Source organism: Lissotriton vulgaris, chromosome 5 (assembly GCF_964263255.1).
Source record: "Lissotriton vulgaris chromosome 5, aLisVul1.2, whole genome shotgun sequence".
Taxonomy (NCBI): Eukaryota; Metazoa; Chordata; class Amphibia; order Caudata; family Salamandridae; genus Lissotriton; species Lissotriton vulgaris.
In genome coordinates, this window is record NC_141693.1 from 1,566,875,112 (window position 1) to 1,566,900,352 (window position 25,241).

General features: G+C 41.2%; 33 non-coding genes across 33 annotated transcripts; 22 read left to right on the plus strand and 11 right to left on the minus strand.

Moving 5' to 3' along the window:
- Positions 1–348: 348 nt before the first annotated feature.
- On the minus strand, positions 349–443 carry TRNAI-UAU (transfer RNA isoleucine (anticodon UAU)). Its single transcript has 2 exons — positions 406–443; positions 349–384 (listed from the first exon to the last, which is right to left on the minus strand). It is a non-coding gene; the product is annotated as a tRNA-Ile (tRNA).
- A 289-nt stretch (positions 444–732) lies between these two features.
- On the plus strand, positions 733–814 carry TRNAS-GCU (transfer RNA serine (anticodon GCU)). Its single transcript has one exon. It is a non-coding gene; the product is annotated as a tRNA-Ser (tRNA).
- Positions 815–1,404: 590 nt separating this feature from the next.
- On the plus strand, positions 1,405–1,476 carry TRNAT-UGU (transfer RNA threonine (anticodon UGU)). The gene has a single exon. It is a non-coding gene; the product is annotated as a tRNA-Thr (tRNA).
- Positions 1,477–2,646: 1,170 nt separating this feature from the next.
- On the minus strand, positions 2,647–2,741 carry TRNAI-UAU (transfer RNA isoleucine (anticodon UAU)). Its single transcript has 2 exons — positions 2,704–2,741; positions 2,647–2,682 (listed from the first exon to the last, which is right to left on the minus strand). It is a non-coding gene; the product is annotated as a tRNA-Ile (tRNA).
- Positions 2,742–3,030: 289 nt separating this feature from the next.
- Positions 3,031–3,112, plus strand: TRNAS-GCU (transfer RNA serine (anticodon GCU)). The gene has a single exon. It is a non-coding gene; the product is annotated as a tRNA-Ser (tRNA).
- Positions 3,113–3,702: 590 nt separating this feature from the next.
- Positions 3,703–3,774, plus strand: TRNAT-UGU (transfer RNA threonine (anticodon UGU)). The gene has a single exon. It is a non-coding gene; the product is annotated as a tRNA-Thr (tRNA).
- Positions 3,775–4,944: 1,170 nt separating this feature from the next.
- On the minus strand, positions 4,945–5,039 carry TRNAI-UAU (transfer RNA isoleucine (anticodon UAU)). Its single transcript has 2 exons — positions 5,002–5,039; positions 4,945–4,980 (listed from the first exon to the last, which is right to left on the minus strand). It is a non-coding gene; the product is annotated as a tRNA-Ile (tRNA).
- A 289-nt stretch (positions 5,040–5,328) lies between these two features.
- On the plus strand, positions 5,329–5,410 carry TRNAS-GCU (transfer RNA serine (anticodon GCU)). Its single transcript has one exon. It is a non-coding gene; the product is annotated as a tRNA-Ser (tRNA).
- Positions 5,411–6,000: 590 nt separating this feature from the next.
- On the plus strand, positions 6,001–6,072 carry TRNAT-UGU (transfer RNA threonine (anticodon UGU)). The gene has a single exon. It is a non-coding gene; the product is annotated as a tRNA-Thr (tRNA).
- A 1,184-nt stretch (positions 6,073–7,256) lies between these two features.
- Positions 7,257–7,351, minus strand: TRNAI-UAU (transfer RNA isoleucine (anticodon UAU)). The gene is made up of 2 exons: positions 7,314–7,351; positions 7,257–7,292 (listed from the first exon to the last, which is right to left on the minus strand). It is a non-coding gene; the product is annotated as a tRNA-Ile (tRNA).
- A 289-nt stretch (positions 7,352–7,640) lies between these two features.
- Positions 7,641–7,722, plus strand: TRNAS-GCU (transfer RNA serine (anticodon GCU)). Its single transcript has one exon. It is a non-coding gene; the product is annotated as a tRNA-Ser (tRNA).
- Positions 7,723–8,312: 590 nt separating this feature from the next.
- Positions 8,313–8,384, plus strand: TRNAT-UGU (transfer RNA threonine (anticodon UGU)). Its single transcript has one exon. It is a non-coding gene; the product is annotated as a tRNA-Thr (tRNA).
- A 1,159-nt stretch (positions 8,385–9,543) lies between these two features.
- Positions 9,544–9,638, minus strand: TRNAI-UAU (transfer RNA isoleucine (anticodon UAU)). The gene is made up of 2 exons: positions 9,601–9,638; positions 9,544–9,579 (listed from the first exon to the last, which is right to left on the minus strand). It is a non-coding gene; the product is annotated as a tRNA-Ile (tRNA).
- Positions 9,639–9,927: 289 nt separating this feature from the next.
- Positions 9,928–10,009, plus strand: TRNAS-GCU (transfer RNA serine (anticodon GCU)). Its single transcript has one exon. It is a non-coding gene; the product is annotated as a tRNA-Ser (tRNA).
- A 590-nt stretch (positions 10,010–10,599) lies between these two features.
- TRNAT-UGU (transfer RNA threonine (anticodon UGU)) lies at positions 10,600–10,671 on the plus strand. The gene has a single exon. It is a non-coding gene; the product is annotated as a tRNA-Thr (tRNA).
- A 1,170-nt stretch (positions 10,672–11,841) lies between these two features.
- On the minus strand, positions 11,842–11,936 carry TRNAI-UAU (transfer RNA isoleucine (anticodon UAU)). Its single transcript has 2 exons — positions 11,899–11,936; positions 11,842–11,877 (listed from the first exon to the last, which is right to left on the minus strand). It is a non-coding gene; the product is annotated as a tRNA-Ile (tRNA).
- Positions 11,937–12,225: 289 nt separating this feature from the next.
- On the plus strand, positions 12,226–12,307 carry TRNAS-GCU (transfer RNA serine (anticodon GCU)). Its single transcript has one exon. It is a non-coding gene; the product is annotated as a tRNA-Ser (tRNA).
- A 590-nt stretch (positions 12,308–12,897) lies between these two features.
- On the plus strand, positions 12,898–12,969 carry TRNAT-UGU (transfer RNA threonine (anticodon UGU)). Its single transcript has one exon. It is a non-coding gene; the product is annotated as a tRNA-Thr (tRNA).
- A 1,170-nt stretch (positions 12,970–14,139) lies between these two features.
- On the minus strand, positions 14,140–14,234 carry TRNAI-UAU (transfer RNA isoleucine (anticodon UAU)). Its single transcript has 2 exons — positions 14,197–14,234; positions 14,140–14,175 (listed from the first exon to the last, which is right to left on the minus strand). It is a non-coding gene; the product is annotated as a tRNA-Ile (tRNA).
- A 289-nt stretch (positions 14,235–14,523) lies between these two features.
- Positions 14,524–14,605, plus strand: TRNAS-GCU (transfer RNA serine (anticodon GCU)). Its single transcript has one exon. It is a non-coding gene; the product is annotated as a tRNA-Ser (tRNA).
- Positions 14,606–15,195: 590 nt separating this feature from the next.
- On the plus strand, positions 15,196–15,267 carry TRNAT-UGU (transfer RNA threonine (anticodon UGU)). The gene has a single exon. It is a non-coding gene; the product is annotated as a tRNA-Thr (tRNA).
- Positions 15,268–16,423: 1,156 nt separating this feature from the next.
- TRNAI-UAU (transfer RNA isoleucine (anticodon UAU)) lies at positions 16,424–16,518 on the minus strand. Its single transcript has 2 exons — positions 16,481–16,518; positions 16,424–16,459 (listed from the first exon to the last, which is right to left on the minus strand). It is a non-coding gene; the product is annotated as a tRNA-Ile (tRNA).
- A 289-nt stretch (positions 16,519–16,807) lies between these two features.
- TRNAS-GCU (transfer RNA serine (anticodon GCU)) lies at positions 16,808–16,889 on the plus strand. The gene has a single exon. It is a non-coding gene; the product is annotated as a tRNA-Ser (tRNA).
- A 590-nt stretch (positions 16,890–17,479) lies between these two features.
- Positions 17,480–17,551, plus strand: TRNAT-UGU (transfer RNA threonine (anticodon UGU)). Its single transcript has one exon. It is a non-coding gene; the product is annotated as a tRNA-Thr (tRNA).
- A 1,170-nt stretch (positions 17,552–18,721) lies between these two features.
- On the minus strand, positions 18,722–18,816 carry TRNAI-UAU (transfer RNA isoleucine (anticodon UAU)). Its single transcript has 2 exons — positions 18,779–18,816; positions 18,722–18,757 (listed from the first exon to the last, which is right to left on the minus strand). It is a non-coding gene; the product is annotated as a tRNA-Ile (tRNA).
- A 289-nt stretch (positions 18,817–19,105) lies between these two features.
- On the plus strand, positions 19,106–19,187 carry TRNAS-GCU (transfer RNA serine (anticodon GCU)). Its single transcript has one exon. It is a non-coding gene; the product is annotated as a tRNA-Ser (tRNA).
- Positions 19,188–19,777: 590 nt separating this feature from the next.
- On the plus strand, positions 19,778–19,849 carry TRNAT-UGU (transfer RNA threonine (anticodon UGU)). The gene has a single exon. It is a non-coding gene; the product is annotated as a tRNA-Thr (tRNA).
- A 1,184-nt stretch (positions 19,850–21,033) lies between these two features.
- On the minus strand, positions 21,034–21,128 carry TRNAI-UAU (transfer RNA isoleucine (anticodon UAU)). Its single transcript has 2 exons — positions 21,091–21,128; positions 21,034–21,069 (listed from the first exon to the last, which is right to left on the minus strand). It is a non-coding gene; the product is annotated as a tRNA-Ile (tRNA).
- A 289-nt stretch (positions 21,129–21,417) lies between these two features.
- On the plus strand, positions 21,418–21,499 carry TRNAS-GCU (transfer RNA serine (anticodon GCU)). Its single transcript has one exon. It is a non-coding gene; the product is annotated as a tRNA-Ser (tRNA).
- A 590-nt stretch (positions 21,500–22,089) lies between these two features.
- TRNAT-UGU (transfer RNA threonine (anticodon UGU)) lies at positions 22,090–22,161 on the plus strand. The gene has a single exon. It is a non-coding gene; the product is annotated as a tRNA-Thr (tRNA).
- A 1,170-nt stretch (positions 22,162–23,331) lies between these two features.
- TRNAI-UAU (transfer RNA isoleucine (anticodon UAU)) lies at positions 23,332–23,426 on the minus strand. Its single transcript has 2 exons — positions 23,389–23,426; positions 23,332–23,367 (listed from the first exon to the last, which is right to left on the minus strand). It is a non-coding gene; the product is annotated as a tRNA-Ile (tRNA).
- Positions 23,427–23,715: 289 nt separating this feature from the next.
- TRNAS-GCU (transfer RNA serine (anticodon GCU)) lies at positions 23,716–23,797 on the plus strand. The gene has a single exon. It is a non-coding gene; the product is annotated as a tRNA-Ser (tRNA).
- A 590-nt stretch (positions 23,798–24,387) lies between these two features.
- Positions 24,388–24,459, plus strand: TRNAT-UGU (transfer RNA threonine (anticodon UGU)). Its single transcript has one exon. It is a non-coding gene; the product is annotated as a tRNA-Thr (tRNA).
- The last annotated feature ends 782 nt before the right edge of the window (positions 24,460–25,241 follow it).

Below are 25,241 nucleotides of genomic sequence, written 5' to 3' on the forward strand. Positions count from 1 at the left end.
GATGCTCTTCTTTTGATATTTCTTTGAGTTAAATTGTATTGTATGTAGCTGACACAGCACTGTTTGCAGCTCCTCAGTTTATGGTTATCCCGTGACAACAATGTATTCATCATATTTATTATTCTACAAAAGAATTTTTAAATGCACTGATGTGGTGTTTGCATGCTATGCAAGATGGCACATCATGGAAACTTTATAAGGAGCATCGCATATGATATGTGATATTTGGCACCTGGAGGAGTCGGACACGCAGATCCTGAAAAGAAGTAAAGACTCTTTAGCAAAAGCCGTCTTTATTCTGAGTCTAATCTTTACTTTTAGTGAAATGATTTATGAAAACCAATCAGCTGCTCCAGGTGAGGCTCGAACTCACAACCTCGGCATGGCTCAGTGCAAGTACTGCTGTATAAGTACCGCGCGCTAACCGATTGCGCCACTGGAGCTCACTGTTTTCATTTCTCCCCATTTGAGCCATCTAGTGCAAACCAAGTAGATACTGCACTGCTCCATTATTCACTGAACAAGATCGACTCACATGCTAGCACGTTATCATGACTATTAAAAATACAGTCCAAATGGAATAGATTTGATAATTCTGCTATATCATGTGCTCTGTCTATTGAACACCCCATACATTTGCCGTCCTGACACAGTCTAGGATAAACTTATGCTTATTTTTAATTAGCACATAGTTAGAATTTCCCCAAAAATGAAATATAGGCCCCTAAGGCAGACGAGGTGGCCGAGTGGTTAAGGCGATGGACTGCTAATCCATTGTGCTCTGCACGCGTGGGTTCGAATCCCACCTTCGTCGGAAAGCCATCAGACACTCTTTTGAAGGTGAGCATGTCTCGAAGTACAATTACACTCTCTTTCAAGACACTGCCATAATCCACTAGAAGGGCCCAACTGACTAGTCCATTATGGCATTTTATGTCAAATAAAGGGAAGTATTTTGTGCTTAATTGAAATTAGATCTTTCATGAAGTGTCCAGAGGATTGCCTATTCCTCACTCCTGGCCTTCCAACCAGTTTGGATAGATAGACTGATAAGAAAGCATTTCTTACTCCTAAAGTTTCAGCCGTCTCAAGTGTATGAGTGTTTACATTTGTCTGCCCCACAGAGACAGATCACTTCTAATAAGTGAGTTCTCTATCTGTCACTGATTGCGGACATACTCTCTAGAGCTTTCAGTATGGTCATAAATGTGAATACTCTTATGTTCTCAAATCAAAATGGAGTTTTTCCTACTTTCAAGAAAAGTGTCTTAAGCATGCTCTTCGATTTGTGCACGCATGTAGTCATTCAAATGCAAATGCATTTCCATACAGAGTCTCAAAATCATAGATATCGTCATACCGCAGTAAGAATACATGTTGCGATTTACAAACTGCAGGCAGGCCGGCCTTGTAGCTCAGTGGCAGAGCACTGGTCTTGTAAACCAGGGGTCATGAGTTCAAGCCTCATCAGGGCCTTTTTATATGTGTGTTTCTGTATGTTGTTTTCGAGTCATTCTTTCTAGGACTCACACCTTGTCTTAAGTTTGCTTATTGACAAGCTTCCCTTTCCTGCTTTCATCTTATCAAGAAGACTTCATGAAAACCATTGAACCATAAACTATTGCCTCACCCCTTCCGATCGCCTGACGAACGCCTGACAAACGCCATTCTCACCCCGCCGGGCAAGCCCTGCCGGGCAAAGCCAAATAAGCCATGCATATTTAAAGTTCCTTTGAAAGGCAGGGCGAGGACTAGGACGTCTGTTCCGACTGAGTCTGCATCCTCAGAAAGGATGAAATAAGGCTCTAGAAATTTCACCAAGGAGATATGAACTTCATCCCCCTTAAAATACTTTTTCTCCCAGATACCCCGGCTCTTAGTCAAATGAGGTTAATCTTCAAAACCCCACCCCCACTAACCATAAATATTCACCTCTCCTGCTGTCCATTCAATTGATACAAGGTATCTTGTACATGGAGAGAATGTGAGAAAAAGCAGAATTGCTTCATAGATTTGGTGACCTTGGATGGGTGGGCTGGATAAAGAAGTGAACTTGGTTTCCGGAAAGGGAGTATCATGATGGGAATGAGGAAAAGAGAACATGGACCACATTCACAGGTTAGAGAAATAAATGTAATAGGTTCAAAGGTTTTGAAAAGCTAACTTTGAGCAGGAATTGTTTTTTAAAATTGCAAAGAATTAAAAAAGTCAATGTGGGATTGGAGGCACAATCTGAGCAGAAAGCACCATAAGCTGCTATGGTGCAACTCTTATGTTGACTAGAAACTTTAATATGATGATACTCTTCTTTTGATATTTCTTTGAGTTAAATTGTATTGTATGTAGCTGACACAGCACTGTTTGCAGCTCCTCAGTTTATGGTTATCCCGTGACAACAATGTATTCATCATATTTATTATTCTACAAAAGAATTTTTAAATGCACTGATGTGGTGTTTGCATGCTATGCAAGATGGCACATCATGGAAACTTTATAAGGAGCATCGCATATGATATGTGATATTTGGCACCTGGAGGAGTCGGACACGCAGATCCTGAAAAGAAGTAAAGACTCTTTAGCAAAAGCCGTCTTTATTCTGAGTCTAATCTTTACTTTTAGTGAAATGATTTATGAAAACCAATCAGCTGCTCCTGGTGAGGCTCGAACTCACAACCTCGGCATGGCTCAGTGCAAGTACTGCTGTATAAGTACCGCGCGCTAACCGATTGCGCCACTGGAGCTCACTGTTTTCATTTCTCCCCATTTGAGCCATCTAGTGCAAACCAAGTAGATACTGCACTGCTCCATTATTCACTGAACAAGATCGACTCACATGCTAGCACGTTATCATGACTATTAAAAATACAGTCCAAATGGAATAGATTTGATAATTCTGCTATATCATGTGCTCTGTCTATTGAACACCCCATACATTTGCCGTTCTGACACAGTCTAGGATAAACTTATGCTTATTTTTAATTAGCACATAGTTAGAATTTCGCCAAAAATGAAATATAGGCCCCTAAGGCAGACGAGGTGGCCGAGTGGTTAAGGCGATGGACTGCTAATCCATAGTGCTCTGCACGCGTGGGTTCGAATCCCACCTTCGTCGGAAAGCCATCAGACACTCTTTTGAAGGTGAGCATGTCTCGAAGTACAATTACACTCTCTTTCAAGACACTGCCATAATCCACTAGAAGGGCCCAACTGACTAGTCCATTATGGCATTTTATGTCAAATAAAGGGAAGTATTTTGTGCTTAATTGAAATTAGATCTTTCATGAAGTGTCCAGAGGATTGCCTATTACTCACTCCTGGCCTTCCAACCAGTTTGGATAGATAGACTGATAAGAAAGCATTTCTTACTCCTAAAGTTTCAGCCGTCTCAAGTGTATGAGTGTTTACATTTGTCTGCCCCACAGAGACAGATCACTTCTAATAAGTGAGTTCTCTATCTGTCACTGATTGCGGACATACTCTCTAGAGCTTTCAGTATGGTCATAAATGTGAATACTCTTATGTTCTCAAATCAAAATGGAGTTTTTCCTACTTTCAAGAAAAGTGTCTTAAGCATGCTCTTCGATTTGTGCACGCATGTAGTCATTCAAATGCAACTGCATTTCCATACAGAGTCTCAAAATCATAGATATCGTCATACCGCAGTAAGAATACATGTTGCGATTTACAAACTGCAGGCAGGCCGGCCTTGTAGCTCAGTGGCAGAGCACTGGTCTTGTAAACCAGAGGTCATGAGTTCAAGCCTCATCAGGGCCTTTTTATATGTGTGTTTCTGTATGTTGTTTTCGAGTCATTCTTTCTAGGACTCACACCTTGTCTTAAGTTTGCTTATTGACAAGCTTCCGTTTCCTGCTTTCATCTTATCAAGAAGACTTCATGAAAACCATTGAACCATAAACTATTGCCTCACCCCTTCCGATCGCCTGACGAACGCCTGACAAACGCCATTCTCACCCCGCCGGGCAAGCCCTGCCGGGCAAAGCCAAATAAGCCATGCATATTTAAAGTTCCTTTGAAAGGCAGGGCGAGGACTAGGACGTCTGTTCCGACTGAGTCTGCATCCACAGAAAGGATGAAATATGGCTCTAGAAATTTCACCAAGGAGATATGAACTTCATCCCCCTTAAAATACTTTTTCTCCCAGATACCCCGGCTCTTAGTCAAATGAGGTTAATCTTCAAAACCCCACCCCCACTAACCATAAATATTCACCTCTCCTGCTGTCCATTCAATTGATACAAGGTATCTTGTACATGGAGAGAATGTGAGAAAAAGCAGAATTGCTTCATAGATTTGGTGACCTTGGATGGGTGGGCTGGATAAAGAAGTGAACTTGGTTTCCGGAAAGGGAGTATCATGATGGGAATGAGGAAAAGAGAACATGGACCACATTCACAGGTTAGAGAAATAAATGTAATAGGTTCAATGGTTTTGAAAAGCTAACTTTGAGCAGGAATTGTTTTTTAAAATTGCAAAGAATTAAAAAAGTCAATGTGGGATTGGAGGCACAATCTGAGCAGAAAGCACCATAAGCTGCTATGGTGCAACTCTTATGTTGACTAGAAACTTTAATATGATGATGCTCTTCTTTTGATATTTCTTTGAGTTAAATTGTATTGTATGTAGCTGACACAGCACTGTTTGCAGCTCCTCAGTTTATGGTTATCCCGTGACAACAATGTATTCATCATATTTATTATTCTACACAAGAATTTTTAAATGCACTGATGTGGTGTTTGCATGCTATGCAAGATGGCACATCATGGAAACTTTATAAGTAGCATCGCATATGATATGTGATATTTGGCACCTGGAGGAGTCGGACACGCAGATCCTGAAAAGAAGTAAAGACTCTTTAGCAAAAGCCGTCTTTATTCTGAGTCTAATCTTTACTTTTAGTGAAATGATTTATGAAAACCAATCAGCTGCTCCAGGTGAGGCTCGAACTCACAACCTCGGCATGGCTCAGTGCAAGTACTGCTGTATAAGTACCGCGCGCTAACCGATTGCGCCACTGGAGCTCACTGTTTTCATTTCTCCCCATTTGAGCCATCTAGTGCAAACCAAGTAGATACTGCACTGCTCCATTATTCACTGAACAAGATCGACTCACATGCTAGCACGTTATCATGACTATTAAAAATACAGTCCAAATGGAATAGATTTGATAATTCTGCTATATCATGTGCTCTGTCTATTGAACACCCCATACATTTGCCGTTCTGACACAGTCTAGGATAAACTTATGCTTATTTTTAATTAGCACATAGTTAGAATTTCCCCAAAAATGAAATATAGGCCCCTAAGGCAGACGAGGTGGCCGAGTGGTTAAGGCGATGGACTGCTAATCCATTGTGCTCTGCACGCGTGGGTTCGAATCCCACCTTCGTCGGAAAGCCATCAGACACTCTTTTGAAGGTGAGCATGTCTCGAAGTACAATTACACTCTCTTTCAAGACACTGCCATAATCCACTAGAAGGGCCCAACTGACTAGTCCATTATGGCATTTTATGTCAAATAAAGGGAAGTATTTTGTGCTTAATTGAAATTAGATCTTTCATGAAGTGTCCAGAGGATTGCCTATTACTCACTCCTGGCCTTCCAACCAGTTTGGATAGATAGACTGATAAGAAAGCATTTCTTACTCCTAAAGTTTCAGCCGTCTCAAGTGTATGAGTGTTTACATTTGTCTGCCCCACAGAGACAGATCACTTCTAATAAGTGAGTTCTCTATCTGTCACTGATTGCGGACATACTCTCTAGAGCTTTCAGTATGGTCATAAATGTGAATACTCTTATGTTCTCAAATCAAAATGGAGTTTTTCCTACTTTCAAGAAAAGTGTCTTAAGCATGCTCTTCGATTTGTGCACGCATGTAGTCATTCAAATGCAACTGCATTTCCATACAGAGTCTCAAAATCATAGATATCGTCATACCGCAGTAAGAATACATGTTGCGATTTACAAACTGCAGGCAGGCCGGCCTTGTAGCTCAGTGGCAGAGCACTGGTCTTGTAAACCAGGGGTCATGAGTTCAAGCCTCATCAGGGCCTTTTTATATGTGTGTTTCTGTATGTTGTTTTCGAGTCATTCTTTCTAGGACTCACACCTTGTCTTAAGTTTGCTTATTGACAAGCTTCCCTTTCCTGCTTTCATCTTATCAAGAAGACTTCATGAAAACCATTGAACCATAAACTATTGCCTCACCCCTTCCGATCGCCTGACGAACGCCTGACAAACGCCATTCTCACCCCGCCGGGCAAGCCCCGCCGGGCAAGCCCCGCCGGGCAAAGCCAAATAAGCCATGCATATTTAAAGTTCCTTTGAAAGGCAGGGCGAGGACTAGGACGTCTGTTCCGACTGAGTCTGCATCCACAGAAAGGATGAAATAAGGCTCTAGAAATTTCACCAAGGAGATATGAACTTCATCCCCCTTAAAATACTTTTTCTCCCAGATACCCCGGCTCTTAGTCAAATGAGGTTAATCTTCAAAACCCCACCCCCACTAACCATAAATATTCACCTCTCCTGCTGTCCATTCAATTGATACAAGGTATCTTGTACATGGAGAGAATGTGAGAAAAAGCAGAATTGCTTCATAGATTTGGTGACCTTGGATGGGTGGGCTGGATAAAGAAGTGAACTTGGTTTCCGGAAAGGGAGTATCATGATGGGAATGAGGAAAAGAGAACATGGACCACATTCACAGGTTAGAGAAATAAATGTAATAGGTTCAATGGTTTTGAAAAGCTAACTTTGAGCAGGAATTGTTTTTTAAAATTGCAAAGAATTAAAAAAGTCAATGTGGGATTGGAGGCACAATCTGAGCAGAAAGCACCATAAGCTGCTATGGTGCAACTCTTATGTTGACTAGAAACTTTAATATGATGATGCTCTTCTTTTGATATTTCTTTGAGTTAAATTGTATTGTATGTAGCTGACACAGCACTGTTTGCAGCTCCTCAGTTTATGGTTATCCCGTGACAACAATGTATTCATCATATTTATTATTCTACAAAAGAATTTTTAAATGCACTGATGTGGTGTTTGCATGCTATGCAAGATGGCACATCATGGAAACTTTATAAGGAGCATCGCATATGATATGTGATATTTGGCACCTGGAGGAGTCGGACACGCAGATCCTGAAAAGAAGTAAAGACTCTTTAGCAAAAGCCGTCTTTATTCTGAGTCTAATCTTTACTTTTAGTGAAATGATTTATGAAAACCAATCAGCTGCTCCAGGTGAGGCTCGAACTCACAACCTCGGCATGGCTCAGTGCAAGTACTGCTGTATAAGTACCGCGCGCTAACCGATTGCGCCACTGGAGCTCACTGTTTTCATTTCTCCCCATTTGAGCCATCTAGTGCAAACCAAGTAGATACTGCACTGCTCCATTATTCACTGAACAAGATCGACTCACATGCTAGCATGTTATCATGACTATTAAAAATACAGTCCAAATGGAATAGATTTGATAATTCTGCTATATCATGTGCTCTGTCTATTGAACACCCCATACATTTGCCGTTCTGACACAGTCTAGGATAAACTTATGCTTATTTTTAATTAGCACATAGTTAGAATTTCCCCAAAAATGAAATATAAGCCCCTAAGGCAGACGAGGTGGCCGAGTGGTTAAGGCGATGGACTGCTAATCCATTGTGCTCTGCACGCGTGGGTTCGAATCCCACCTTCGTCGGAAAGCCATCAGACACTCTTTTGAAGGTGAGCATGTCTCGAAGTACAATTACACTCTCTTTCAAGACACTGACATAATCCACTAGAAAGGCCCAACTGACTAGTCCATTATGGCATTTTATGTCAAATAAAGGGAAGTATTTTGTGCTTAATTGAAATTAGATCTTTCATGAAGTGTCCAGAGGATTGCCTATTCCTCACTCCTGGCCTTCCAACCAGTTTGGATAGATAGACTGATAAGAAAGCATTTCTTACTCCTAAAGTTTCAGCCGTCTCAAGTGTATGAGTGTTTACATTTGTCTGCCCCACAGAGACAGATCACTTCTAATAAGTGAGTTCTCTATCTGTCACTGATTGCGGACATACTCTCTAGAGCTTTCAGTATGGTCATAAATGTGAATACTCTTATGTTCTCAAATCAAAATGGAGTTTTTCCTACTTTCAAGAAAAGTGTCTTAAGCATGCTCTTCGATTTGTGCACGCATGTAGTCATTCAAATGCAACTGCATTTCCATACAGAGTCTCAAAATCATAGATATTGTCATACCGCAGTAAGAATACATGTTGCGATTTACAAACTGCAGGCAGGCCGGCCTTGTAGCTCAGTGGCAGAGCACTGGTCTTGTAAACCAGGGGTCATGAGTTCAATCCTCATCAGGGCCTTTTTATATGTGTGTTTCTGTATGTTGTTTTCGAGTCATTCTTTCTAGGACTCACACCTTGTCTTAAGTTTGCTTATTGACAAGCTTCCCTTTCCTGCTTTCATCTTATCAAGAAGACTTCATGAAAACCATTGAACCATAAACTATTGCCTCACCCCTTCCGATCGCCTGACAAACGCCATTCTCACCCCGCCGGGCAAGCCCTGCCGGGCAAAGCCAAATAAGCCATGCATATTTAAAGTTCCTTTGAAAGGCAGGGCGAGGACTAGGACGTCTGTTCCGACTGAGTCTGCATCCACAGAAAGGATGAAATAAGGCTCTAGAAATTTCACCAAGGAGATATGAACTTCATCCCCCTTAAAATACTTTTTCTCCCAGATACCCCGGCTCTTAGTCAAATGAGGTTAATCTTCAAAACCCCACCCCCACTAACCATAAATATTCACCTCTCCTGCTGTCCATTCAATTGATACAAGGTATCTTGTACATGGAGAGAATGTGAGAAAAAGCAGAATTGCTTCATAGATTTGGTGACCTTGGATGGGTGGGCTGGATAAAGAAGTGAACTTGGTTTCCGGAAAGGGAGTATCATGATGGGAATGAGGAAAAGAGAACATGGACCACATTCACAGGTTAGAGAAATAAATGTAATAGGTTCAATGGTTTTGAAAAGCTAACTTTGAGCAGGAATTGTTTTTTAAAATTGCAAAGAATTAAAAAAGTCAATGTGGGATTGGAGGCACAATCTGAGCAGAAAGCACCATAAGCTGCTATGGTGCAACTCTTATGTTGACTAGAAACTTTAATATGATGATGCTCTTCTTTTGATATTTCTTTGAGTTAAATTGTATTGTATGTAGCTGACACAGCACTGTTTGCAGCTCCTCAGTTTATGGTTATCCCGTGACAACAATGTATTCATCATATTTATTATTCTACAAAAGAATTTTTAAATGCACTGATGTGGTGTTTGCATGCTATGCAAGATGGCACATCATGGAAACTTTATAAGGAGCATCGCATATGATATGTGATATTTGGCACCTGGAGGAGTCGGACACGCAGATCCTGAAAAGAAGTAAAGACTCTTTAGCAAAAGCCGTCTTTATTCTGAGTCTAATCTTTACTTTTAGTGAAATGATTTATGAAAACCAATCAGCTGCTCCAGGTGAGGCTCGAACTCACAACCTCGGCATGGCTCAGTGCAAGTACTGCTGTATAAGTACCGCGCGCTAACCGATTGCGCCACTGGAGCTCACTGTTTTCATTTCTCCCCATTTGAGCCATCTAGTGCAAACCAAGTAGATACTGCACTGCTCCATTATTCACTGAACAAGATCGACTCACATGCTAGCACGTTATCATGACTATTAAAAATACAGTCCAAATGGAATAGATTTGATAATTCTGCTATATCATGTGCTCTGTCTATTGAACACCCCATACATTTGCCGTCCTGACACAGTCTAGGATAAACTTATGCTTATTTTTAATTAGCACATAGTTAGAATTTCCCCAAAAATGAAATATAGGCCCCTAAGGCAGACGAGGTGGCCGAGTGGTTAAGGCGATGGACTGCTAATCCATTGTGCTCTGCACGCGTGGGTTCGAATCCCACCTTCGTCGGAAAGCCATCAGACACTCTTTTGAAGGTGAGCATGTCTCGAAGTACAATTACACTCTCTTTCAAGACACTGCCATAATCCACTAGAAGGGCCCAACTGACTAGTCCATTATGGCATTTTATGTCAAATAAAGGGAAGTATTTTGTGCTTAATTGAAATTAGATCTTTCATGAAGTGTCCAGAGGATTGCCTATTCCTCACTCCTGGCCTTCCAACCAGTTTGGATAGATAGACTGATAAGAAAGCATTTCTTACTCCTAAAGTTTCAGCCGTCTCAAGTGTATGAGTGTTTACATTTGTCTGCCCCACAGAGACAGATCACTTCTAATAAGTGAGTTCTCTATCTGTCACTGATTGCGGACATACTCTCTAGAGCTTTCAGTATGGTCATAAATGTGAATACTCTTATGTTCTCAAATCAAAATGGAGTTTTTCCTACTTTCAAGAAAAGTGTCTTAAGCATGCTCTTCGATTTGTGCACGCATGTAGTCATTCAAATGCAAATGCATTTCCATACAGAGTCTCAAAATCATAGATATCGTCATACCGCAGTAAGAATACATGTTGCGATTTACAAACTGCAGGCAGGCCGGCCTTGTAGCTCAGTGGCAGAGCACTGGTCTTGTAAACCAGGGGTCATGAGTTCAAGCCTCATCAGGGCCTTTTTATATGTGTGTTTCTGTATGTTGTTTTCGAGTCATTCTTTCTAGGACTCACACCTTGTCTTAAGTTTGCTTATTGACAAGCTTCCCTTTCCTGCTTTCATCTTATCAAGAAGACTTCATGAAAACCATTGAACCATAAACTATTGCCTCACCCCTTCCGATCGCCTGACGAACGCCTGACAAACGCCATTCTCACCCCGCCGGGCAAGCCCTGCCGGGCAAAGCCAAATAAGCCATGCATATTTAAAGTTCCTTTGAAAGGCAGGGCGAGGACTAGGACGTCTGTTCCGACTGAGTCTGCATCCTCAGAAAGGATGAAATAAGGCTCTAGAAATTTCACCAAGGAGATATGAACTTCATCCCCCTTAAAATACTTTTTCTCCCAGATACCCCGGCTCTTAGTCAAATGAGGTTAATCTTCAAAACCCCACCCCCACTAACCATAAATATTCACCTCTCCTGCTGTCCATTCAATTGATACAAGGTATCTTGTACATGGAGAGAATGTGAGAAAAAGCAGAATTGCTTCATAGATTTGGTGACCTTGGATGGGTGGGCTGGATAAAGAAGTGAACTTGGTTTCCGGAAAGGGAGTATCATGATGGGAATGAGGAAAAGAGAACATGGACCACATTCACAGGTTAGAGAAATAAATGTAATAGGTTCAATGGTTTTGAAAAGCTAACTTTGAGCAGGAATTGTTTTTTAAAATTGCAAAGAATTAAAAAAGTCAATGTGGGATTGGAGGCACAATCTGAGCAGAAAGCACCATAAGCTGCTATGGTGCAACTCTTATGTTGACTAGAAACTTTAATATGATGATACTCTTCTTTTGATATTTCTTTGAGTTAAATTGTATTGTATGTAGCTGACACAGCACTGTTTGCAGCTCCTCAGTTTATGGTTATCCCGTGACAACAATGTATTCATCATATTTATTATTCTACAAAAGAATTTTTAAATGCACTGATGTGGTGTTTGCATGCTATGCAAGATGGCACATCATGGAAACTTTATAAGGAGCATCGCATATGATATGTGATATTTGGCACCTGGAGGAGTCGGACACGCAGATCCTGAAAAGAAGTAAAGACTCTTTAGCAAAAGCCGTCTTTATTCTGAGTCTAATCTTTACTTTTAGTGAAATGATTTATGAAAACCAATCAGCTGCTCCAGGTGAGGCTCGAACTCACAACCTCGGCATGGCTCAGTGCAAGTACTGCTGTATAAGTACCGCGCGCTAACCGATTGCGCCACTGGAGCTCACTGTTTTCATTTCTCCCCATTTGAGCCATCTAGTGCAAACCAAGTAGATACTGCACTGCTCCATTATTCACTGAACAAGATCGACTCACATGCTAGCACGTTATCATGACTATTAAAAATACAGTCCAAATGGAATAGATTTGATAATTCTGCTATATCATGTGCTCTGTCTATTGAACACCCCATACATTTGCCGTTCTGACACAGTCTAGGATAAACTTATGCTTATTTTTAATTAGCACATAGTTAGAATTTCGCCAAAAATGAAATATAGGCCCCTAAGGCAGACGAGGTGGGCGAGTGGTTAAGGCGATGGACTGCTAATCCATAGTGCTCTGCACGCGTGGGTTCGAATCCCACCTTCGTCGGAAAGCCATCAGACACTCTTTTGAAGGTGAGCATGTCTCGAAGTACAATTACACTCTCTTTCAAGACACTGCCATAATCCACTAGAAGGGCCCAACTGACTAGTCCATTATGGCATTTTATGTCAAATAAAGGGAAGTATTTTGTGCTTAATTGAAATTAGATCTTTCATGAAGTGTCCAGAGGATTGCCTATTACTCACTCCTGGCCTTCCAACCAGTTTGGATAGATAGACTGATAAGAAAGCATTTCTTACTCCTAAAGTTTCAGCCGTCTCAAGTGTATGAGTGTTTACATTTGTCTGCCCCACAGAGACAGATCACTTCTAATAAGTGAGTTCTCTATCTGTCACTGATTGCGGACATACTCTCTAGAGCTTTCAGTATGGTCATAAATGTGAATACTCTTATGTTCTCAAATCAAAATGGAGTTTTTCCTACTTTCAAGAAAAGTGTCTTAAGCATGCTCTTCGATTTGTGCACGCATGTAGTCATTCAAATGCAACTGCATTTCCATACAGAGTCTCAAAATCATAGATATCGTCATACCGCAGTAAGAATACATGTTGCGATTTACAAACTGCAGGCAGGCCGGCCTTGTAGCTCAGTGGCAGAGCACTGGTCTTGTAAACCAGAGGTCATGAGTTCAAGCCTCATCAGGGCCTTTTTATATGTGTGTTTCTGTATGTTGTTTTCGAGTCATTCTTTCTAGGACTCACACCTTGTCTTAAGTTTGCTTATTGACAAGCTTCCGTTTCCTGCTTTCATCTTATCAAGAAGACTTCATGAAAACCATTGAACCATAAACTATTGCCTCACCCCTTCCGATCGCCTGACGAACGCCTGACAAACGCCATTCTCACCCCGCCGGGCAAGCCCTGCCGGGCAAAGCCAAATAAGCCATGCATATTTAAAGTTCCTTTGAAAGGCAGGGCGAGGACTAGGACGTCTGTTCCGACTGAGTCTGCATCCACAGAAAGGATGAAATATGGCTCTAGAAATTTCACCAAGGAGATATGAACTTCATCCCCCTTAAAATACTTTTTCTCCCAGATACCCCGGCTCTTAGTCAAATGAGGTTAATCTTCAAAACCCCACCCCCACTAACCATAAATATTCACCTCTCCTGCTGTCCATTCAATTGATACAAGGTATCTTGTACATGGAGAGAATGTGAGAAAAAGCAGAATTGCTTCATAGATTTGGTGACCTTGGATGGGTGGGCTGGATAAAGAAGTGAACTTGGTTTCCGGAAAGGGAGTATCATGATGGGAATGAGGAAAAGAGAACATGGACCACATTCACAGGTTAGAGAAATAAATGTAATAGGTTCAATGGTTTTGAAAAGCTAACTTTGAGCAGGAATTGTTTTTTAAAATTGCAAAGAATTAAAAAAGTCAATGTGGGATTGGAGGCACAATCTGAGCAGAAAGCACCATAAGCTGCTATGGTGCAACTCTTATGTTGACTAGAAACTTTAATATGATGATACTCTTCTTTTGATATTTCTTTGAGTTAAATTGTATTGTATGTAGCTGACACAGCACTGTTTGCAGCTCCTCAGTTTATGGTTATCCCGTGACAACAATGTATTCATCATATTTATTATTCTACAAAAGAATTTTTAAATGCACTGATGTGGTGTTTGCATGCTATGCAAGATGGCACATCATGGAAACTTTATAAGGAGCATCGCATATGATATGTGATATTTGGCACCTGGAGGAGTCGGACACGCAGATCCTGAAAAGAAGTAAAGACTCTTTAGCAAAAGCCGTCTTTATTCTGAGTCTAATCTTTACTTTTAGTGAAATGATTTATGAAAACCAATCAGCTGCTCCAGGTGAGGCTCGAACTCACAACCTCGGCATGGCTCAGTGCAAGTACTGCTGTATAAGTACCGCGCGCTAACCGATTGCGCCACTGGAGCTCACTGTTTTCATTTCTCCCCATTTGAGCCATCTAGTGCAAACCAAGTAGATACTGCACTGCTCCATTATTCACTGAACAAGATCGACTCACATGCTAGCACGTTATCATGACTATTAAAAATACAGTCCAAATGGAATAGATTTGATAATTCTGCTATATCATGTGCTCTGTCTATTGAACACCCCATACATTTGCCGTTCTGACACAGTCTAGGATAAACTTATGCTTATTTTTAATTAGCACATAGTTAGAATTTCCCCAAAAATGAAATATAGGCCCCTAAGGCAGACAAGGTGGCCGAGTGGTTAAGGCGATGGACTGCTAATCCATTGTGCTCTGCACGCGTGGGTTCGAATCCCACCTTCGTCGGAAAGCCATCAGACACTCTTTTGAAGGTGAGCATGTCTCGAAGTACAATTACACTCTCTTTCAAGACACTGCCATAATCCACTAGAAGGGCCCAACTGACTAGTCCATTATGGCATTTTATGTCAAATAAAGGGAAGTATTTTGTGCTTAATTGAAATTAGATCTTTCATGAAGTGTCCAGAGGATTGCCTATTACTCACTCCTGGCCTTCCAACCAGTTTGGATAGATAGACTGATAAGAAAGCATTTCTTACTCCTAAAGTTTCAGCCGTCTCAAGTGTATGAGTGTTTACATTTGTCTGCCCCACAGAGACAGATCACTTCTAATAAGTGAGTTCTCTATCTGTCACTGATTGCGGACATACTCTCTAGAGCTTTCAGTATGGTCATAAATGTGAATACTCTTATGTTCTCAAATCAAAATGGAGTTTTTCCTACTTTCAAGAAAAGTGTCTTAAGCATGCTCTTCGATTTGTGCACGCATGTAGTCATTCAAATGCAACTGCATTTCCATACAGAGTCTCAAAATCATAGATATCGTCATACCGCAGTAAGAATACATGTTGCGATTTACAAACTGCAGGCAGACCGGCCTTGTAGCTCAGTGGCAGAGCACTGGTCTTGTAAACCAGAGGTCATGAGTTCAAGCCTCATCAGGGCCTTTTTATATGTGTGTTTCTGTATGTTGTTTTCGAGTCATTCTTTCTAGGACTCACACCTTGTCTTAAGTTTGCTTATTGACAAGCTTCCGTTTCCTGCTTTCATCTTATCAAGAAGACTTCATGAAAACCATTGAACCATAAACTATTGCCTCACCCCTTCCGATCGCCTGACGAACGCCTGACAAACGCCGGGCAAGCCCTGCCGGGCAAAGCCAAATAAGCCATGCATATTTAAAGTTCCTTTGAAAGGCAGGGCGAGGACTAGGACGTCTGTTCCGACTGAGTCTGCATCCACAGAAAGGATGAAATAAGGCTCTAGAAATTTCACCAAGGAGATATGAACTTCATCCCCCTTAAAATACTTTTTCTCCCAGATACCCCGGCTCTTAGTCAAATGAGGTTAATCTTCAAAACCCCACCCCCACTAACCATAAATATTCACCTCTCCTGCTGTCCATTCAATTGATACAAGGTATCTTGTACATGGAGAGAATGTGAGAAAAAGCAGAATTGCTTCATAGATTTGGTGACCTTGGATGGGTGGGCTGGATAAAGAAGTGAACTTGGTTTCCGGAAAGGGAGTATCATGATGGGAATGAGGAAAAGAGAACATGGACCACATTCACAGGTTAGAGAAATAAATGTAATAGGTTCAATGGTTTTGAAAAGCTAACTTTGAGCAGGAATTGTTTTTTAAAATTGCAAAGAATTAAAAAAGTCAATGTGGGATTGGAGGCACAATCTGAGCAGAAAGCACCATAAGCTGCTATGGTGCAACTCTTATGTTGACTAGAAACTTTAATATGATGATGCTCTTCTTTTGATATTTCTTTGAGTTAAATTGTATTGTATGTAGCTGACACAGCACTGTTTGCAGCTCCTCAGTTTATGGTTATCCCGTGACAACAATGTATTCATCATATTTATTATTCTACAAAAGAATTTTTAAATGCACTGATGTGGTGTTTGCATGCTATGCAAGATGGCACATCATGGAAACTTTATAAGGAGCATCGCATATGATATGTGATATTTGGCACCTGGAGGAGTCGGACACGCAGATCCTGAAAAGAAGTAAAGACTCTTTAGCAAAAGCCGTCTTTATTCTGAGTCTAATCTTTACTTTTAGTGAAATGATTTATGAAAACCAATCAGCTGCTCCAGGTGAGGCTCGAACTCACAACCTCGGCATGGCTCAGTGCAAGTACTGCTGTATAAGTACCGCGCGCTAACCGATTGCGCCACTGGAGCTCACTGTTTTCATTTCTCCCCATTTGAGCCATCTAGTGCAAACCAAGTAGATACTGCACTGCTCCATTATTCACTGAACAAGATCGACTCACATGCTAGCATGTTATCATGACTATTAAAAATACAGTCTAAATGGAATAGATTTGATAATTCTGCTATATCATGTGCTCTGTCTATTGAACACCCCATACATTTGCCGTTCTGACACAGTCTAGGATAAACTTATGCTTATTTTTAATTAGCACATAGTTAGAATTTCCCCAAAAATGAAATATAAGCCCCTAAGGCAGACGAGGTGGCCGAGTGGTTAAGGCGATGGACTGCTAATCCATTGTGCTCTGCACGCGTGGGTTCGAATCCCACCTTTGTCGGAAAGCCATCAGACACTCTTTTGAAGGTGAGCATGTCTCGAAGTACAATTACACTCTCTTTCAAGACACTGCCATAATCCACTAGAAGGGCCCAACTGACTAGTCCATTATGGCATTTTATGTCAAATAAAGGGAAGTATTTTGTGCTTAATTGAAATTAGATCTTTCATGAAGTGTCCAGAGGATTGCCTATTCCTCACTCCTGGCCTTCCAACCAGTTTGGATAGATAGACTGATAAGAAAGCATTTCTTACTCCTAAAGTTTCAGCCGTCTCAAGTGTATGAGTGTTTACATTTGTCTGCCCCACAGAGACAGATCACTTCTAATAAGTGAGTTCTCTATCTGTCACTGATTGCGGACATACTCTCTAGAGCTTTCAGTATGGTCATAAATGTGAATACTCTTATGTTCTCAAATCAAAATGGAGTTTTTCCTACTTTCAAGAAAAGTGTCTTAAGCATGCTCTTCGATTTGTGCACGCATGTAGTCATTCAAATGCAACTGCATTTCCATACAGAGTCTCAAAATCATAGATATTGTCATACCGCAGTAAGAATACATGTTGCGATTTACAAACTGCAGGCAGGCCGGCCTTGTAGCTCAGTGGCAGAGCACTGGTCTTGTAAACCAGGGGTCATGAGTTCAATCCTCATCAGGGCCTTTTTATATGTGTGTTTCTGTATGTTGTTTTCGAGTCATTCTTTCTAGGACTCACACCTTGTCTTAAGTTTGCTTATTGACAAGCTTCCCTTTCCTGCTTTCATCTTATCAAGAAGACTTCATGAAAACCATTGAACCATAAACTATTGCCTCACCCCTTCCGATCGCCTGACGAACGCCTGACAAACGCCATTCTCACCCCGCCGGGCAAGCCCTGCCGGGCAAAGCCAAATAAGCCATGCATATTTAAAGTTCCTTTGAAAGGCAGAGCGAGGACTAGGACGTCTGTTCCGACTGAGTCTGCATCCACAGAAAGGATGAAATAAGGCTCTAGAAATTTCACCAAGGAGATATGAACTTCATCCCCCTTAAAATACTTTTTCTCCAAGATACCCCGGCTCTTAGTCAAATGAGGTTAATCTTCAAAACCCCACCCCCACTAACCATAAATATTCACCTCCCCTGCTGTCCATTCAATTGATACAAGGTATCTTGTACATGGAGAGAATGTGAGAAAAAGCAGAATTGCTTCATAGATTTGGTGACCTTGGATGGGTGGGCTGGATAAAGAAGTGAACTTGGTTTCCGGAAAGGGAGTATCATGATGGGAATGAGGAAAAGAGAACATGGACCACATTCACAGGTTAGAGAAATAAATGTAATAGGTTCAATGGTTTTGAAAAGCTAACTTTGAGCAGGAATTGTTTTTTAAAATTGCAAAGAATTAAAAAAGTCAATGTGGGATTGGAGGCACAATCTGAGCAGAAAGCACCATAAGCTGCTATGGTGCAACTCTTATGTTGACTAGAAACTTTAATATGATGATGCTCTTCTTTTGATATTTCTTTGAGTTAAATTGTATTGTATGTAGCTGACACAGCACTGTTTGCAGCTCCTCAGTTTATGGTTATCCCGTGACAACAATGTATTCATCATATTTATTATTCTACACAAGAATTTTTAAATGCACTGATGTGGTGTTTGCATGCTATGCAAGATGGCACATCATGGAAACTTTATAAGTAGCATCGCATATGATATGTGATATTTGGCACCTGGAGGAGTCGGACACGCAGATCCTGAAAAGAAGTAAAGACTCTTTAGCAAAAGCCGTCTTTATTCTGAGTCTAATCTTTACTTTTAGTGAAATGATTTATGAAAACCAATCAGCTGCTCCAGGTGAGGCTCGAACTCACAACCTCGGCATGGCTCAGTGCAAGTACTGCTGTATAAGTACCGCGCGCTAACCGATTGCGCCACTGGAGCTCACTGTTTTCATTTCTCCCCATTTGAGCCATCTAGTGCAAACCAAGTAGATACTGCACTGCTCCATTATTCACTGAACAAGATCGACTCACATGCTAGCACGTTATCATGACTATTAAAAATACAGTCCAAATGGAATAGATTTGATAATTCTGCTATATCATGTGCTCTGTCTATTGAACACCCCATACATTTGCCGTTCTGACACAGTCTAGGATAAACTTATGCTTATTTTTAATTAGCACATAGTTAGAATTTCCCCAAAAATGAAATATAGGCCCCTAAGGCAGACGAGGTGGCCGAGTGGTTAAGGCGATGGACTGCTAATCCATTGTGCTCTGCACGCGTGGGTTTGAATCCCACCTTCGTCGGAAAGCCATCAGACACTCTTTTGAAGGTGAGCATGTCTCGAAGTACAATTACACTCTCTTTCAAGACACTGCCATAATCCACTAGAAGGGCCCAACTGACTAGTCCATTATGGCATTTTATGTCAAATAAAGGGAAGTATTTTGTGCTTAATTGAAATTAGATCTTTCATGAAGTGTCCAGAGGATTGCCTATTACTCACTCCTGGCCTTCCAACCAGTTTGGATAGATAGACTGATAAGAAAGCATTTCTTACTCCTAAAGTTTCAGCCGTCTCAAGTGTATGAGTGTTTACATTTGTCTGCCCCACAGAGACAGATCACTTCTAATAAGTGAGTTCTCTATCTGTCACTGATTGCGGACATACTCTCTAGAGCTTTCAGTATGGTCATAAATGTGAATACTCTTATGTTCTCAAATCAAAATGGAGTTTTTCCTACTTTCAAGAAAAGTGTCTTAAGCATGCTCTTCGATTTGTGCACGCATGTAGTCATTCAAATGCAACTGCATTTCCATACAGAGTCTCAAAATCATAGATATCGTCATACCGCAGTAAGAATACATGTTGCGATTTACAAACTGCAGGCAGGCCGGCCTTGTAGCTCAGTGGCAGAGCACTGGTCTTGTAAACCAGGGGTCATGAGTTCAAGCCTCATCAGGGCCTTTTTATATGTGTGTTTCTGTATGTTGTTTTCGAGTCATTCTTTCTAGGACTCACACCTTGTCTTAAGTTTGCTTATTGACAAGCTTCCCTTTCCTGCTTTCATCTTATCAAGAAGACTTCATGAAAACCATTGAACCATAAACTATTGCCTCACCCCTTCCGATCGCCTGACGAACGCCTGACAAACGCCATTCTCACCCCGCCGGGCAAGCCCCGCCGGGCAAGCCCCGCCGGGCAAAGCCAAATAAGCCATGCATATTTAAAGTTCCTTTGAAAGGCAGGGCGAGGACTAGGACGTCTGTTCCGACTGAGTCTGCATCCACAGAAAGGATGAAATAAGGCTCTAGAAATTTCACCAAGGAGATATGAACTTCATCCCCCTTAAAATACTTTTTCTCCCAGATACCCCGGCTCTTAGTCAAATGAGGTTAATCTTCAAAACCCCACCCCCACTAACCATAAATATTCACCTCTCCTGCTGTCCATTCAATTGATACAAGGTATCTTGTACATGGAGAGAATGTGAGAAAAAGCAGAATTGCTTCATAGATTTGGTGACCTTGGATGGGTGGGCTGGATAAAGAAGTGAACTTGGTTTCCGGAAAGGGAGTATCATGATGGGAATGAGGAAAAGAGAACATGGACCACATTCACAGGTTAGAGAAATAAATGTAATAGGTTCAATGGTTTTGAAAAGCTAACTTTGAGCAGGAATTGTTTTTTAAAATTGCAAAGAATTAAAAAAGTCAATGTGGGATTGGAGGCACAATCTGAGCAGAAAGCACCATAAGCTGCTATGGTGCAACTCTTATGTTGACTAGAAACTTTAATATGATGATGCTCTTCTTTTGATATTTCTTTGAGTTAAATTGTATTGTATGTAGCTGACACAGCACTGTTTGCAGCTCCTCAGTTTATGGTTATCCCGTGACAACAATGTATTCATCATATTTATTATTCTACAAAAGAATTTTTAAATGCACTGATGTGGTGTTTGCATGCTATGCAAGATGGCACATCATGGAAACTTTATAAGGAGCATCGCATATGATATGTGATATTTGGCACCTGGAGGAGTCGGACACGCAGATCCTGAAAAGAAGTAAAGACTCTTTAGCAAAAGCCGTCTTTATTCTGAGTCTAATCTTTACTTTTAGTGAAATGATTTATGAAAACCAATCAGCTGCTCCAGGTGAGGCTCGAACTCACAACCTCGGCATGGCTCAGTGCAAGTACTGCTGTATAAGTACCGCGCGCTAACCGATTGCGCCACTGGAGCTCACTGTTTTCATTTCTCCCCATTTGAGCCATCTAGTGCAAACCAAGTAGATACTGCACTGCTCCATTATTCACTGAACAAGATCGACTCACATGCTAGCATGTTATCATGACTATTAAAAATACAGTCCAAATGGAATAGATTTGATAATTCTGCTATATCATGTGCTCTGTCTATTGAACACCCCATACATTTGCCGTTCTGACACAGTCTAGGATAAACTTATGCTTATTTTTAATTAGCACATAGTTAGAATTTCCCCAAAAATGAAATATAAGCCCCTAAGGCAGACGAGGTGGCCGAGTGGTTAAGGCGATGGACTGCTAATCCATTGTGCTCTGCACGCGTGGGTTCGAATCCCACCTTCGTCGGAAAGCCATCAGACACTCTTTTGAAGGTGAGCATGTCTCGAAGTACAATTACACTCTCTTTCAAGACACTGCCATAATCCACTAGAAGGGCCCAACTGACTAGTCCATTATGGCATTTTATGTCAAATAAAGGGAAGTATTTTGTGCTTAATTGAAATTAGATCTTTCATGAAGTGTCCAGAGGATTGCCTATTCCTCACTCCTGGCCTTCCAACCAGTTTGGATAGATAGACTGATAAGAAAGCATTTCTTACTCCTAAAGTTTCAGCCGTCTCAAGTGTATGAGTGTTTACATTTGTCTGCCCCACAGAGACAGATCACTTCTAATAAGTGAGTTCTCTATCTGTCACTGATTGCGGACATACTCTCTAGAGCTTTCAGTATGGTCATAAATGTGAATACTCTTATGTTCTCAAATCAAAATGGAGTTTTTCCTACTTTCAAGAAAAGTGTCTTAAGCATGCTCTTCGATTTGTGCACGCATGTAGTCATTCAAATGCAACTGCATTTCCATACAGAGTCTCAAAATCATAGATATCGTCATACCGCAGTAAGAATACATGTTGCGATTTACAAACTGCAGGCAGGCCGGCCTTGTAGCTCAGTGGCAGAGCACTGGTCTTGTAAACCAGGGGTCATGAGTTCAAGCCTCATCAGGGCCTTTTTATATGTGTGTTTCTGTATGTTGTTTTCGAGTCATTCTTTCTAGGACTCACACCTTGTCTTAAGTTTGCTTATTGACAAGCTTCCCTTTCCTGCTTTCATCTTATCAAGAAGACTTCATGAAAACCATTGAACCATAAACTATTGCCTCACCCCTTCCGATCGCCTGACGAACGCCTGACAAACGCCATTCTCACCCCGCCGGGCAAGCCCTGCCGGGCAAAGCCAAATAAGCCATGCATATTTAAAGTTCCTTTGAAAGGCAGGGCGAGGACTAGGACGTCTGTTCCGACTGAGTCTGCATCCACAGAAAGGATGAAATAAGGCTCTAGAAATTTCACCAAGGAGATATGAACTTCATCCCCCTTAAAATACTTTTTCTCCCAGATACCCCGGCTCTTAGTCAAATGAGGTTAATCTTCAAAACCCCACCCCCACTAACCATAAATATTCACCTCTCCTGCTGTCCATTCAATTGATACAAGGTATCTTGTACATGGAGAGAATGTGAGAAAAAGCAGAATTGCTTCATAGATTTGGTGACCTTGGATGGGTGGGCTGGATAAAGAAGTGAACTTGGTTTCCGGAAAGGGAGTATCATGATGGGAATGAGGAAAAGAGAACATGGACCACATTCACAGGTTAGAGAAATAAATGTAATAGGTTCAATGGTTTTGAAAAGCTAACTTTGAGCAGGAATTGTTTTTTAAAATTGCAAAGAATTGAAAAAGTAAATGTGGGATTGGAGGCACAATCTGAGCAGAAAGCACCATAAGCTGCTATGGTGCAACTCTTATGTTGACTAGAAACTTTAATATGATGATGCTCTTCTTTTGATATTTCTTTGAGTTAAATTGCATTGTATGTAGCTGACACAGCACTGTTTGCAGCTCCTCAGTTTATGGTTATCCCGTGACAACAATGTATTTATCATATTTATTATTCTACAAAAGAATTTTTAAATGCACTGATGTGGTGTTTGCATGCTATGCAAGATGGCACATCATGGAAACTTTATAAGGAGCATCGCATATGATATGTGATATTTGGCACCTGGAGGAGTCGGACACGCAGATCCTGAAAAGAAGTAAAGACTCTTTAGCAAAAGCCGTCTTTATTCTGAGTCTAATCTTTACTTTTAGTGAAATGATTTATGAAAACCAATCAGCTGCTCCAGGTGAGGCTCGAACTCACAACCTCGGCATGGCTCAGTGCAAGTACTGCTGTATAAGTACCGCGCGCTAACCGATCGCGCCACTGGAGCTCACTGTTTTCATTTCTCCCCATTTGAGCCATCTAGTGCAAACCAAGTAGATACTGCACTGCTCCATTATTCACTGAACAAGATCGACTCACATTCTAGCATGTTATCATGACTATTAAAAATACAGTCCAAATGGAATAGATTTGATAATTCTGCTATATCATGTGCTCTGTCTATTGAACACCCCATACATTTGCCGTTCTGACACAGTCTAGGATAAACTTATGCTTATTTTTAATTAGCACATAGTTAGAATTTCCCCCAAAATGAAATATAGGCCCCTAAGGCAGACGAGGTGGCCGAGTGGTTAAGGCGATGGACTGCTAATCCATTGTGCTCTGCACGCGTGGGTTCGAATCCCACCTTCGTCGGAAAGCCATCAGACACTCTTTTGAAGGTGAGCATGTCTCGAAGTACAATTACACTCTCTTTCAAGACACTGCCATAATCCACTAGAAGGGCCCAACTGACTAGTCCATTATGGCATTTTATGTCAAATAAAGGGAAGTATTTTGTGCTTAATTGAAATTAGATCTTTCATGAAGTGTCCAGAGGATTGCCTATTCCTCACTCCTGGCCTTCCAACCAGTTTGGATAGATAGACTGATAAGAAAGCATTTCTTACTCCTAAAGTTTCAGCCGTCTCAAGTGTATGAGTGTTTACATTTGTCTGCCCCACAGAGACAGATCACTTCTAATAAGTGAGTTCTCTATCTGTCACTGATTGCGGACATACTCTCTAGAGCTTTCAGTATGGTCATAAATGTGAATACTCTTATGTTCTCAAATCAAAATGGAGTTTTTCCTACTTTCAAGAAAAGTGTCTTAAGCATGCTCTTCGATTTGTGCACGCATGTAGTCATTCAAATGCAACTGCATTTCCATACAGAGCCTCAAAATCATAGATATTGTCATACCGCAGTAAGAATACATGTTGCGATTTACAAACTGCAGGCAGGCCGGCCTTGTAGCTCAGTGGCAGAGCACTGGTCTTGTAAACCAGGGGTCATGAGTTCAAGCCTCATCAGGGCCTTTTTATATGTGTGTTTCTGTATGTTGTTTTCGAGTCATTCTTTCTAGGACTCACACCTTATCTTAAGTTTGCTTATTGACAAGCTTCCCTTTCCTGCTTTCATCTTATCAAGAAGACTTCATGAAAACCATTGAACCATAAACTATTGCCTCACCCCTTCCGATCGCCTGACGAACGCCTGACAAACGCCATTCTCACCCCGCCGGGCAAGCCCCGCCGGGCAAAGCCAAATAAGCCATGCATATTTAAAGTTCCTTTGAAAGGCAGAGCGAGGACTAGGACGTCTGTTCCGACTGAGTCTGCATCCACAGAAAGGATGAAATAAGGCTCTAGAAATTTCACCAAGGAGATATGAACTTCATCCCCCTTAAAATACTTTTTCTCCCAGATACCCCGGCTCTTAGTCAAATGAGGTTAATCTTCAAAACCCCACCCCCACTAACCATAAATATTCACCTCTCCTGCTGTCCATTCAATTGATACAAGGTATCTTGTACATGGAGAGAATGTGAGAAAAAGCAGAATTGCTTCATAGATTTGGTGACCTTGGATGGGTGGGCTGGATAAAGAAGTGAACTTGGTTTCCGGAAAGGGAGTATCATGATGGGAATGAGGAAAAGAGAACATGGACCACATTCACAGGTTAGAGAAATAAATGTAATAGGTTCAATGGTTTTGAAAAGCTAACTTTGAGCAGGAATTGTTTTTTAAAATTGCAAAGAATTGAAAAAGTAAATGTGGGATTGGAGGCACAATCTGAGCAGAAAGCACCATAAGCTGCT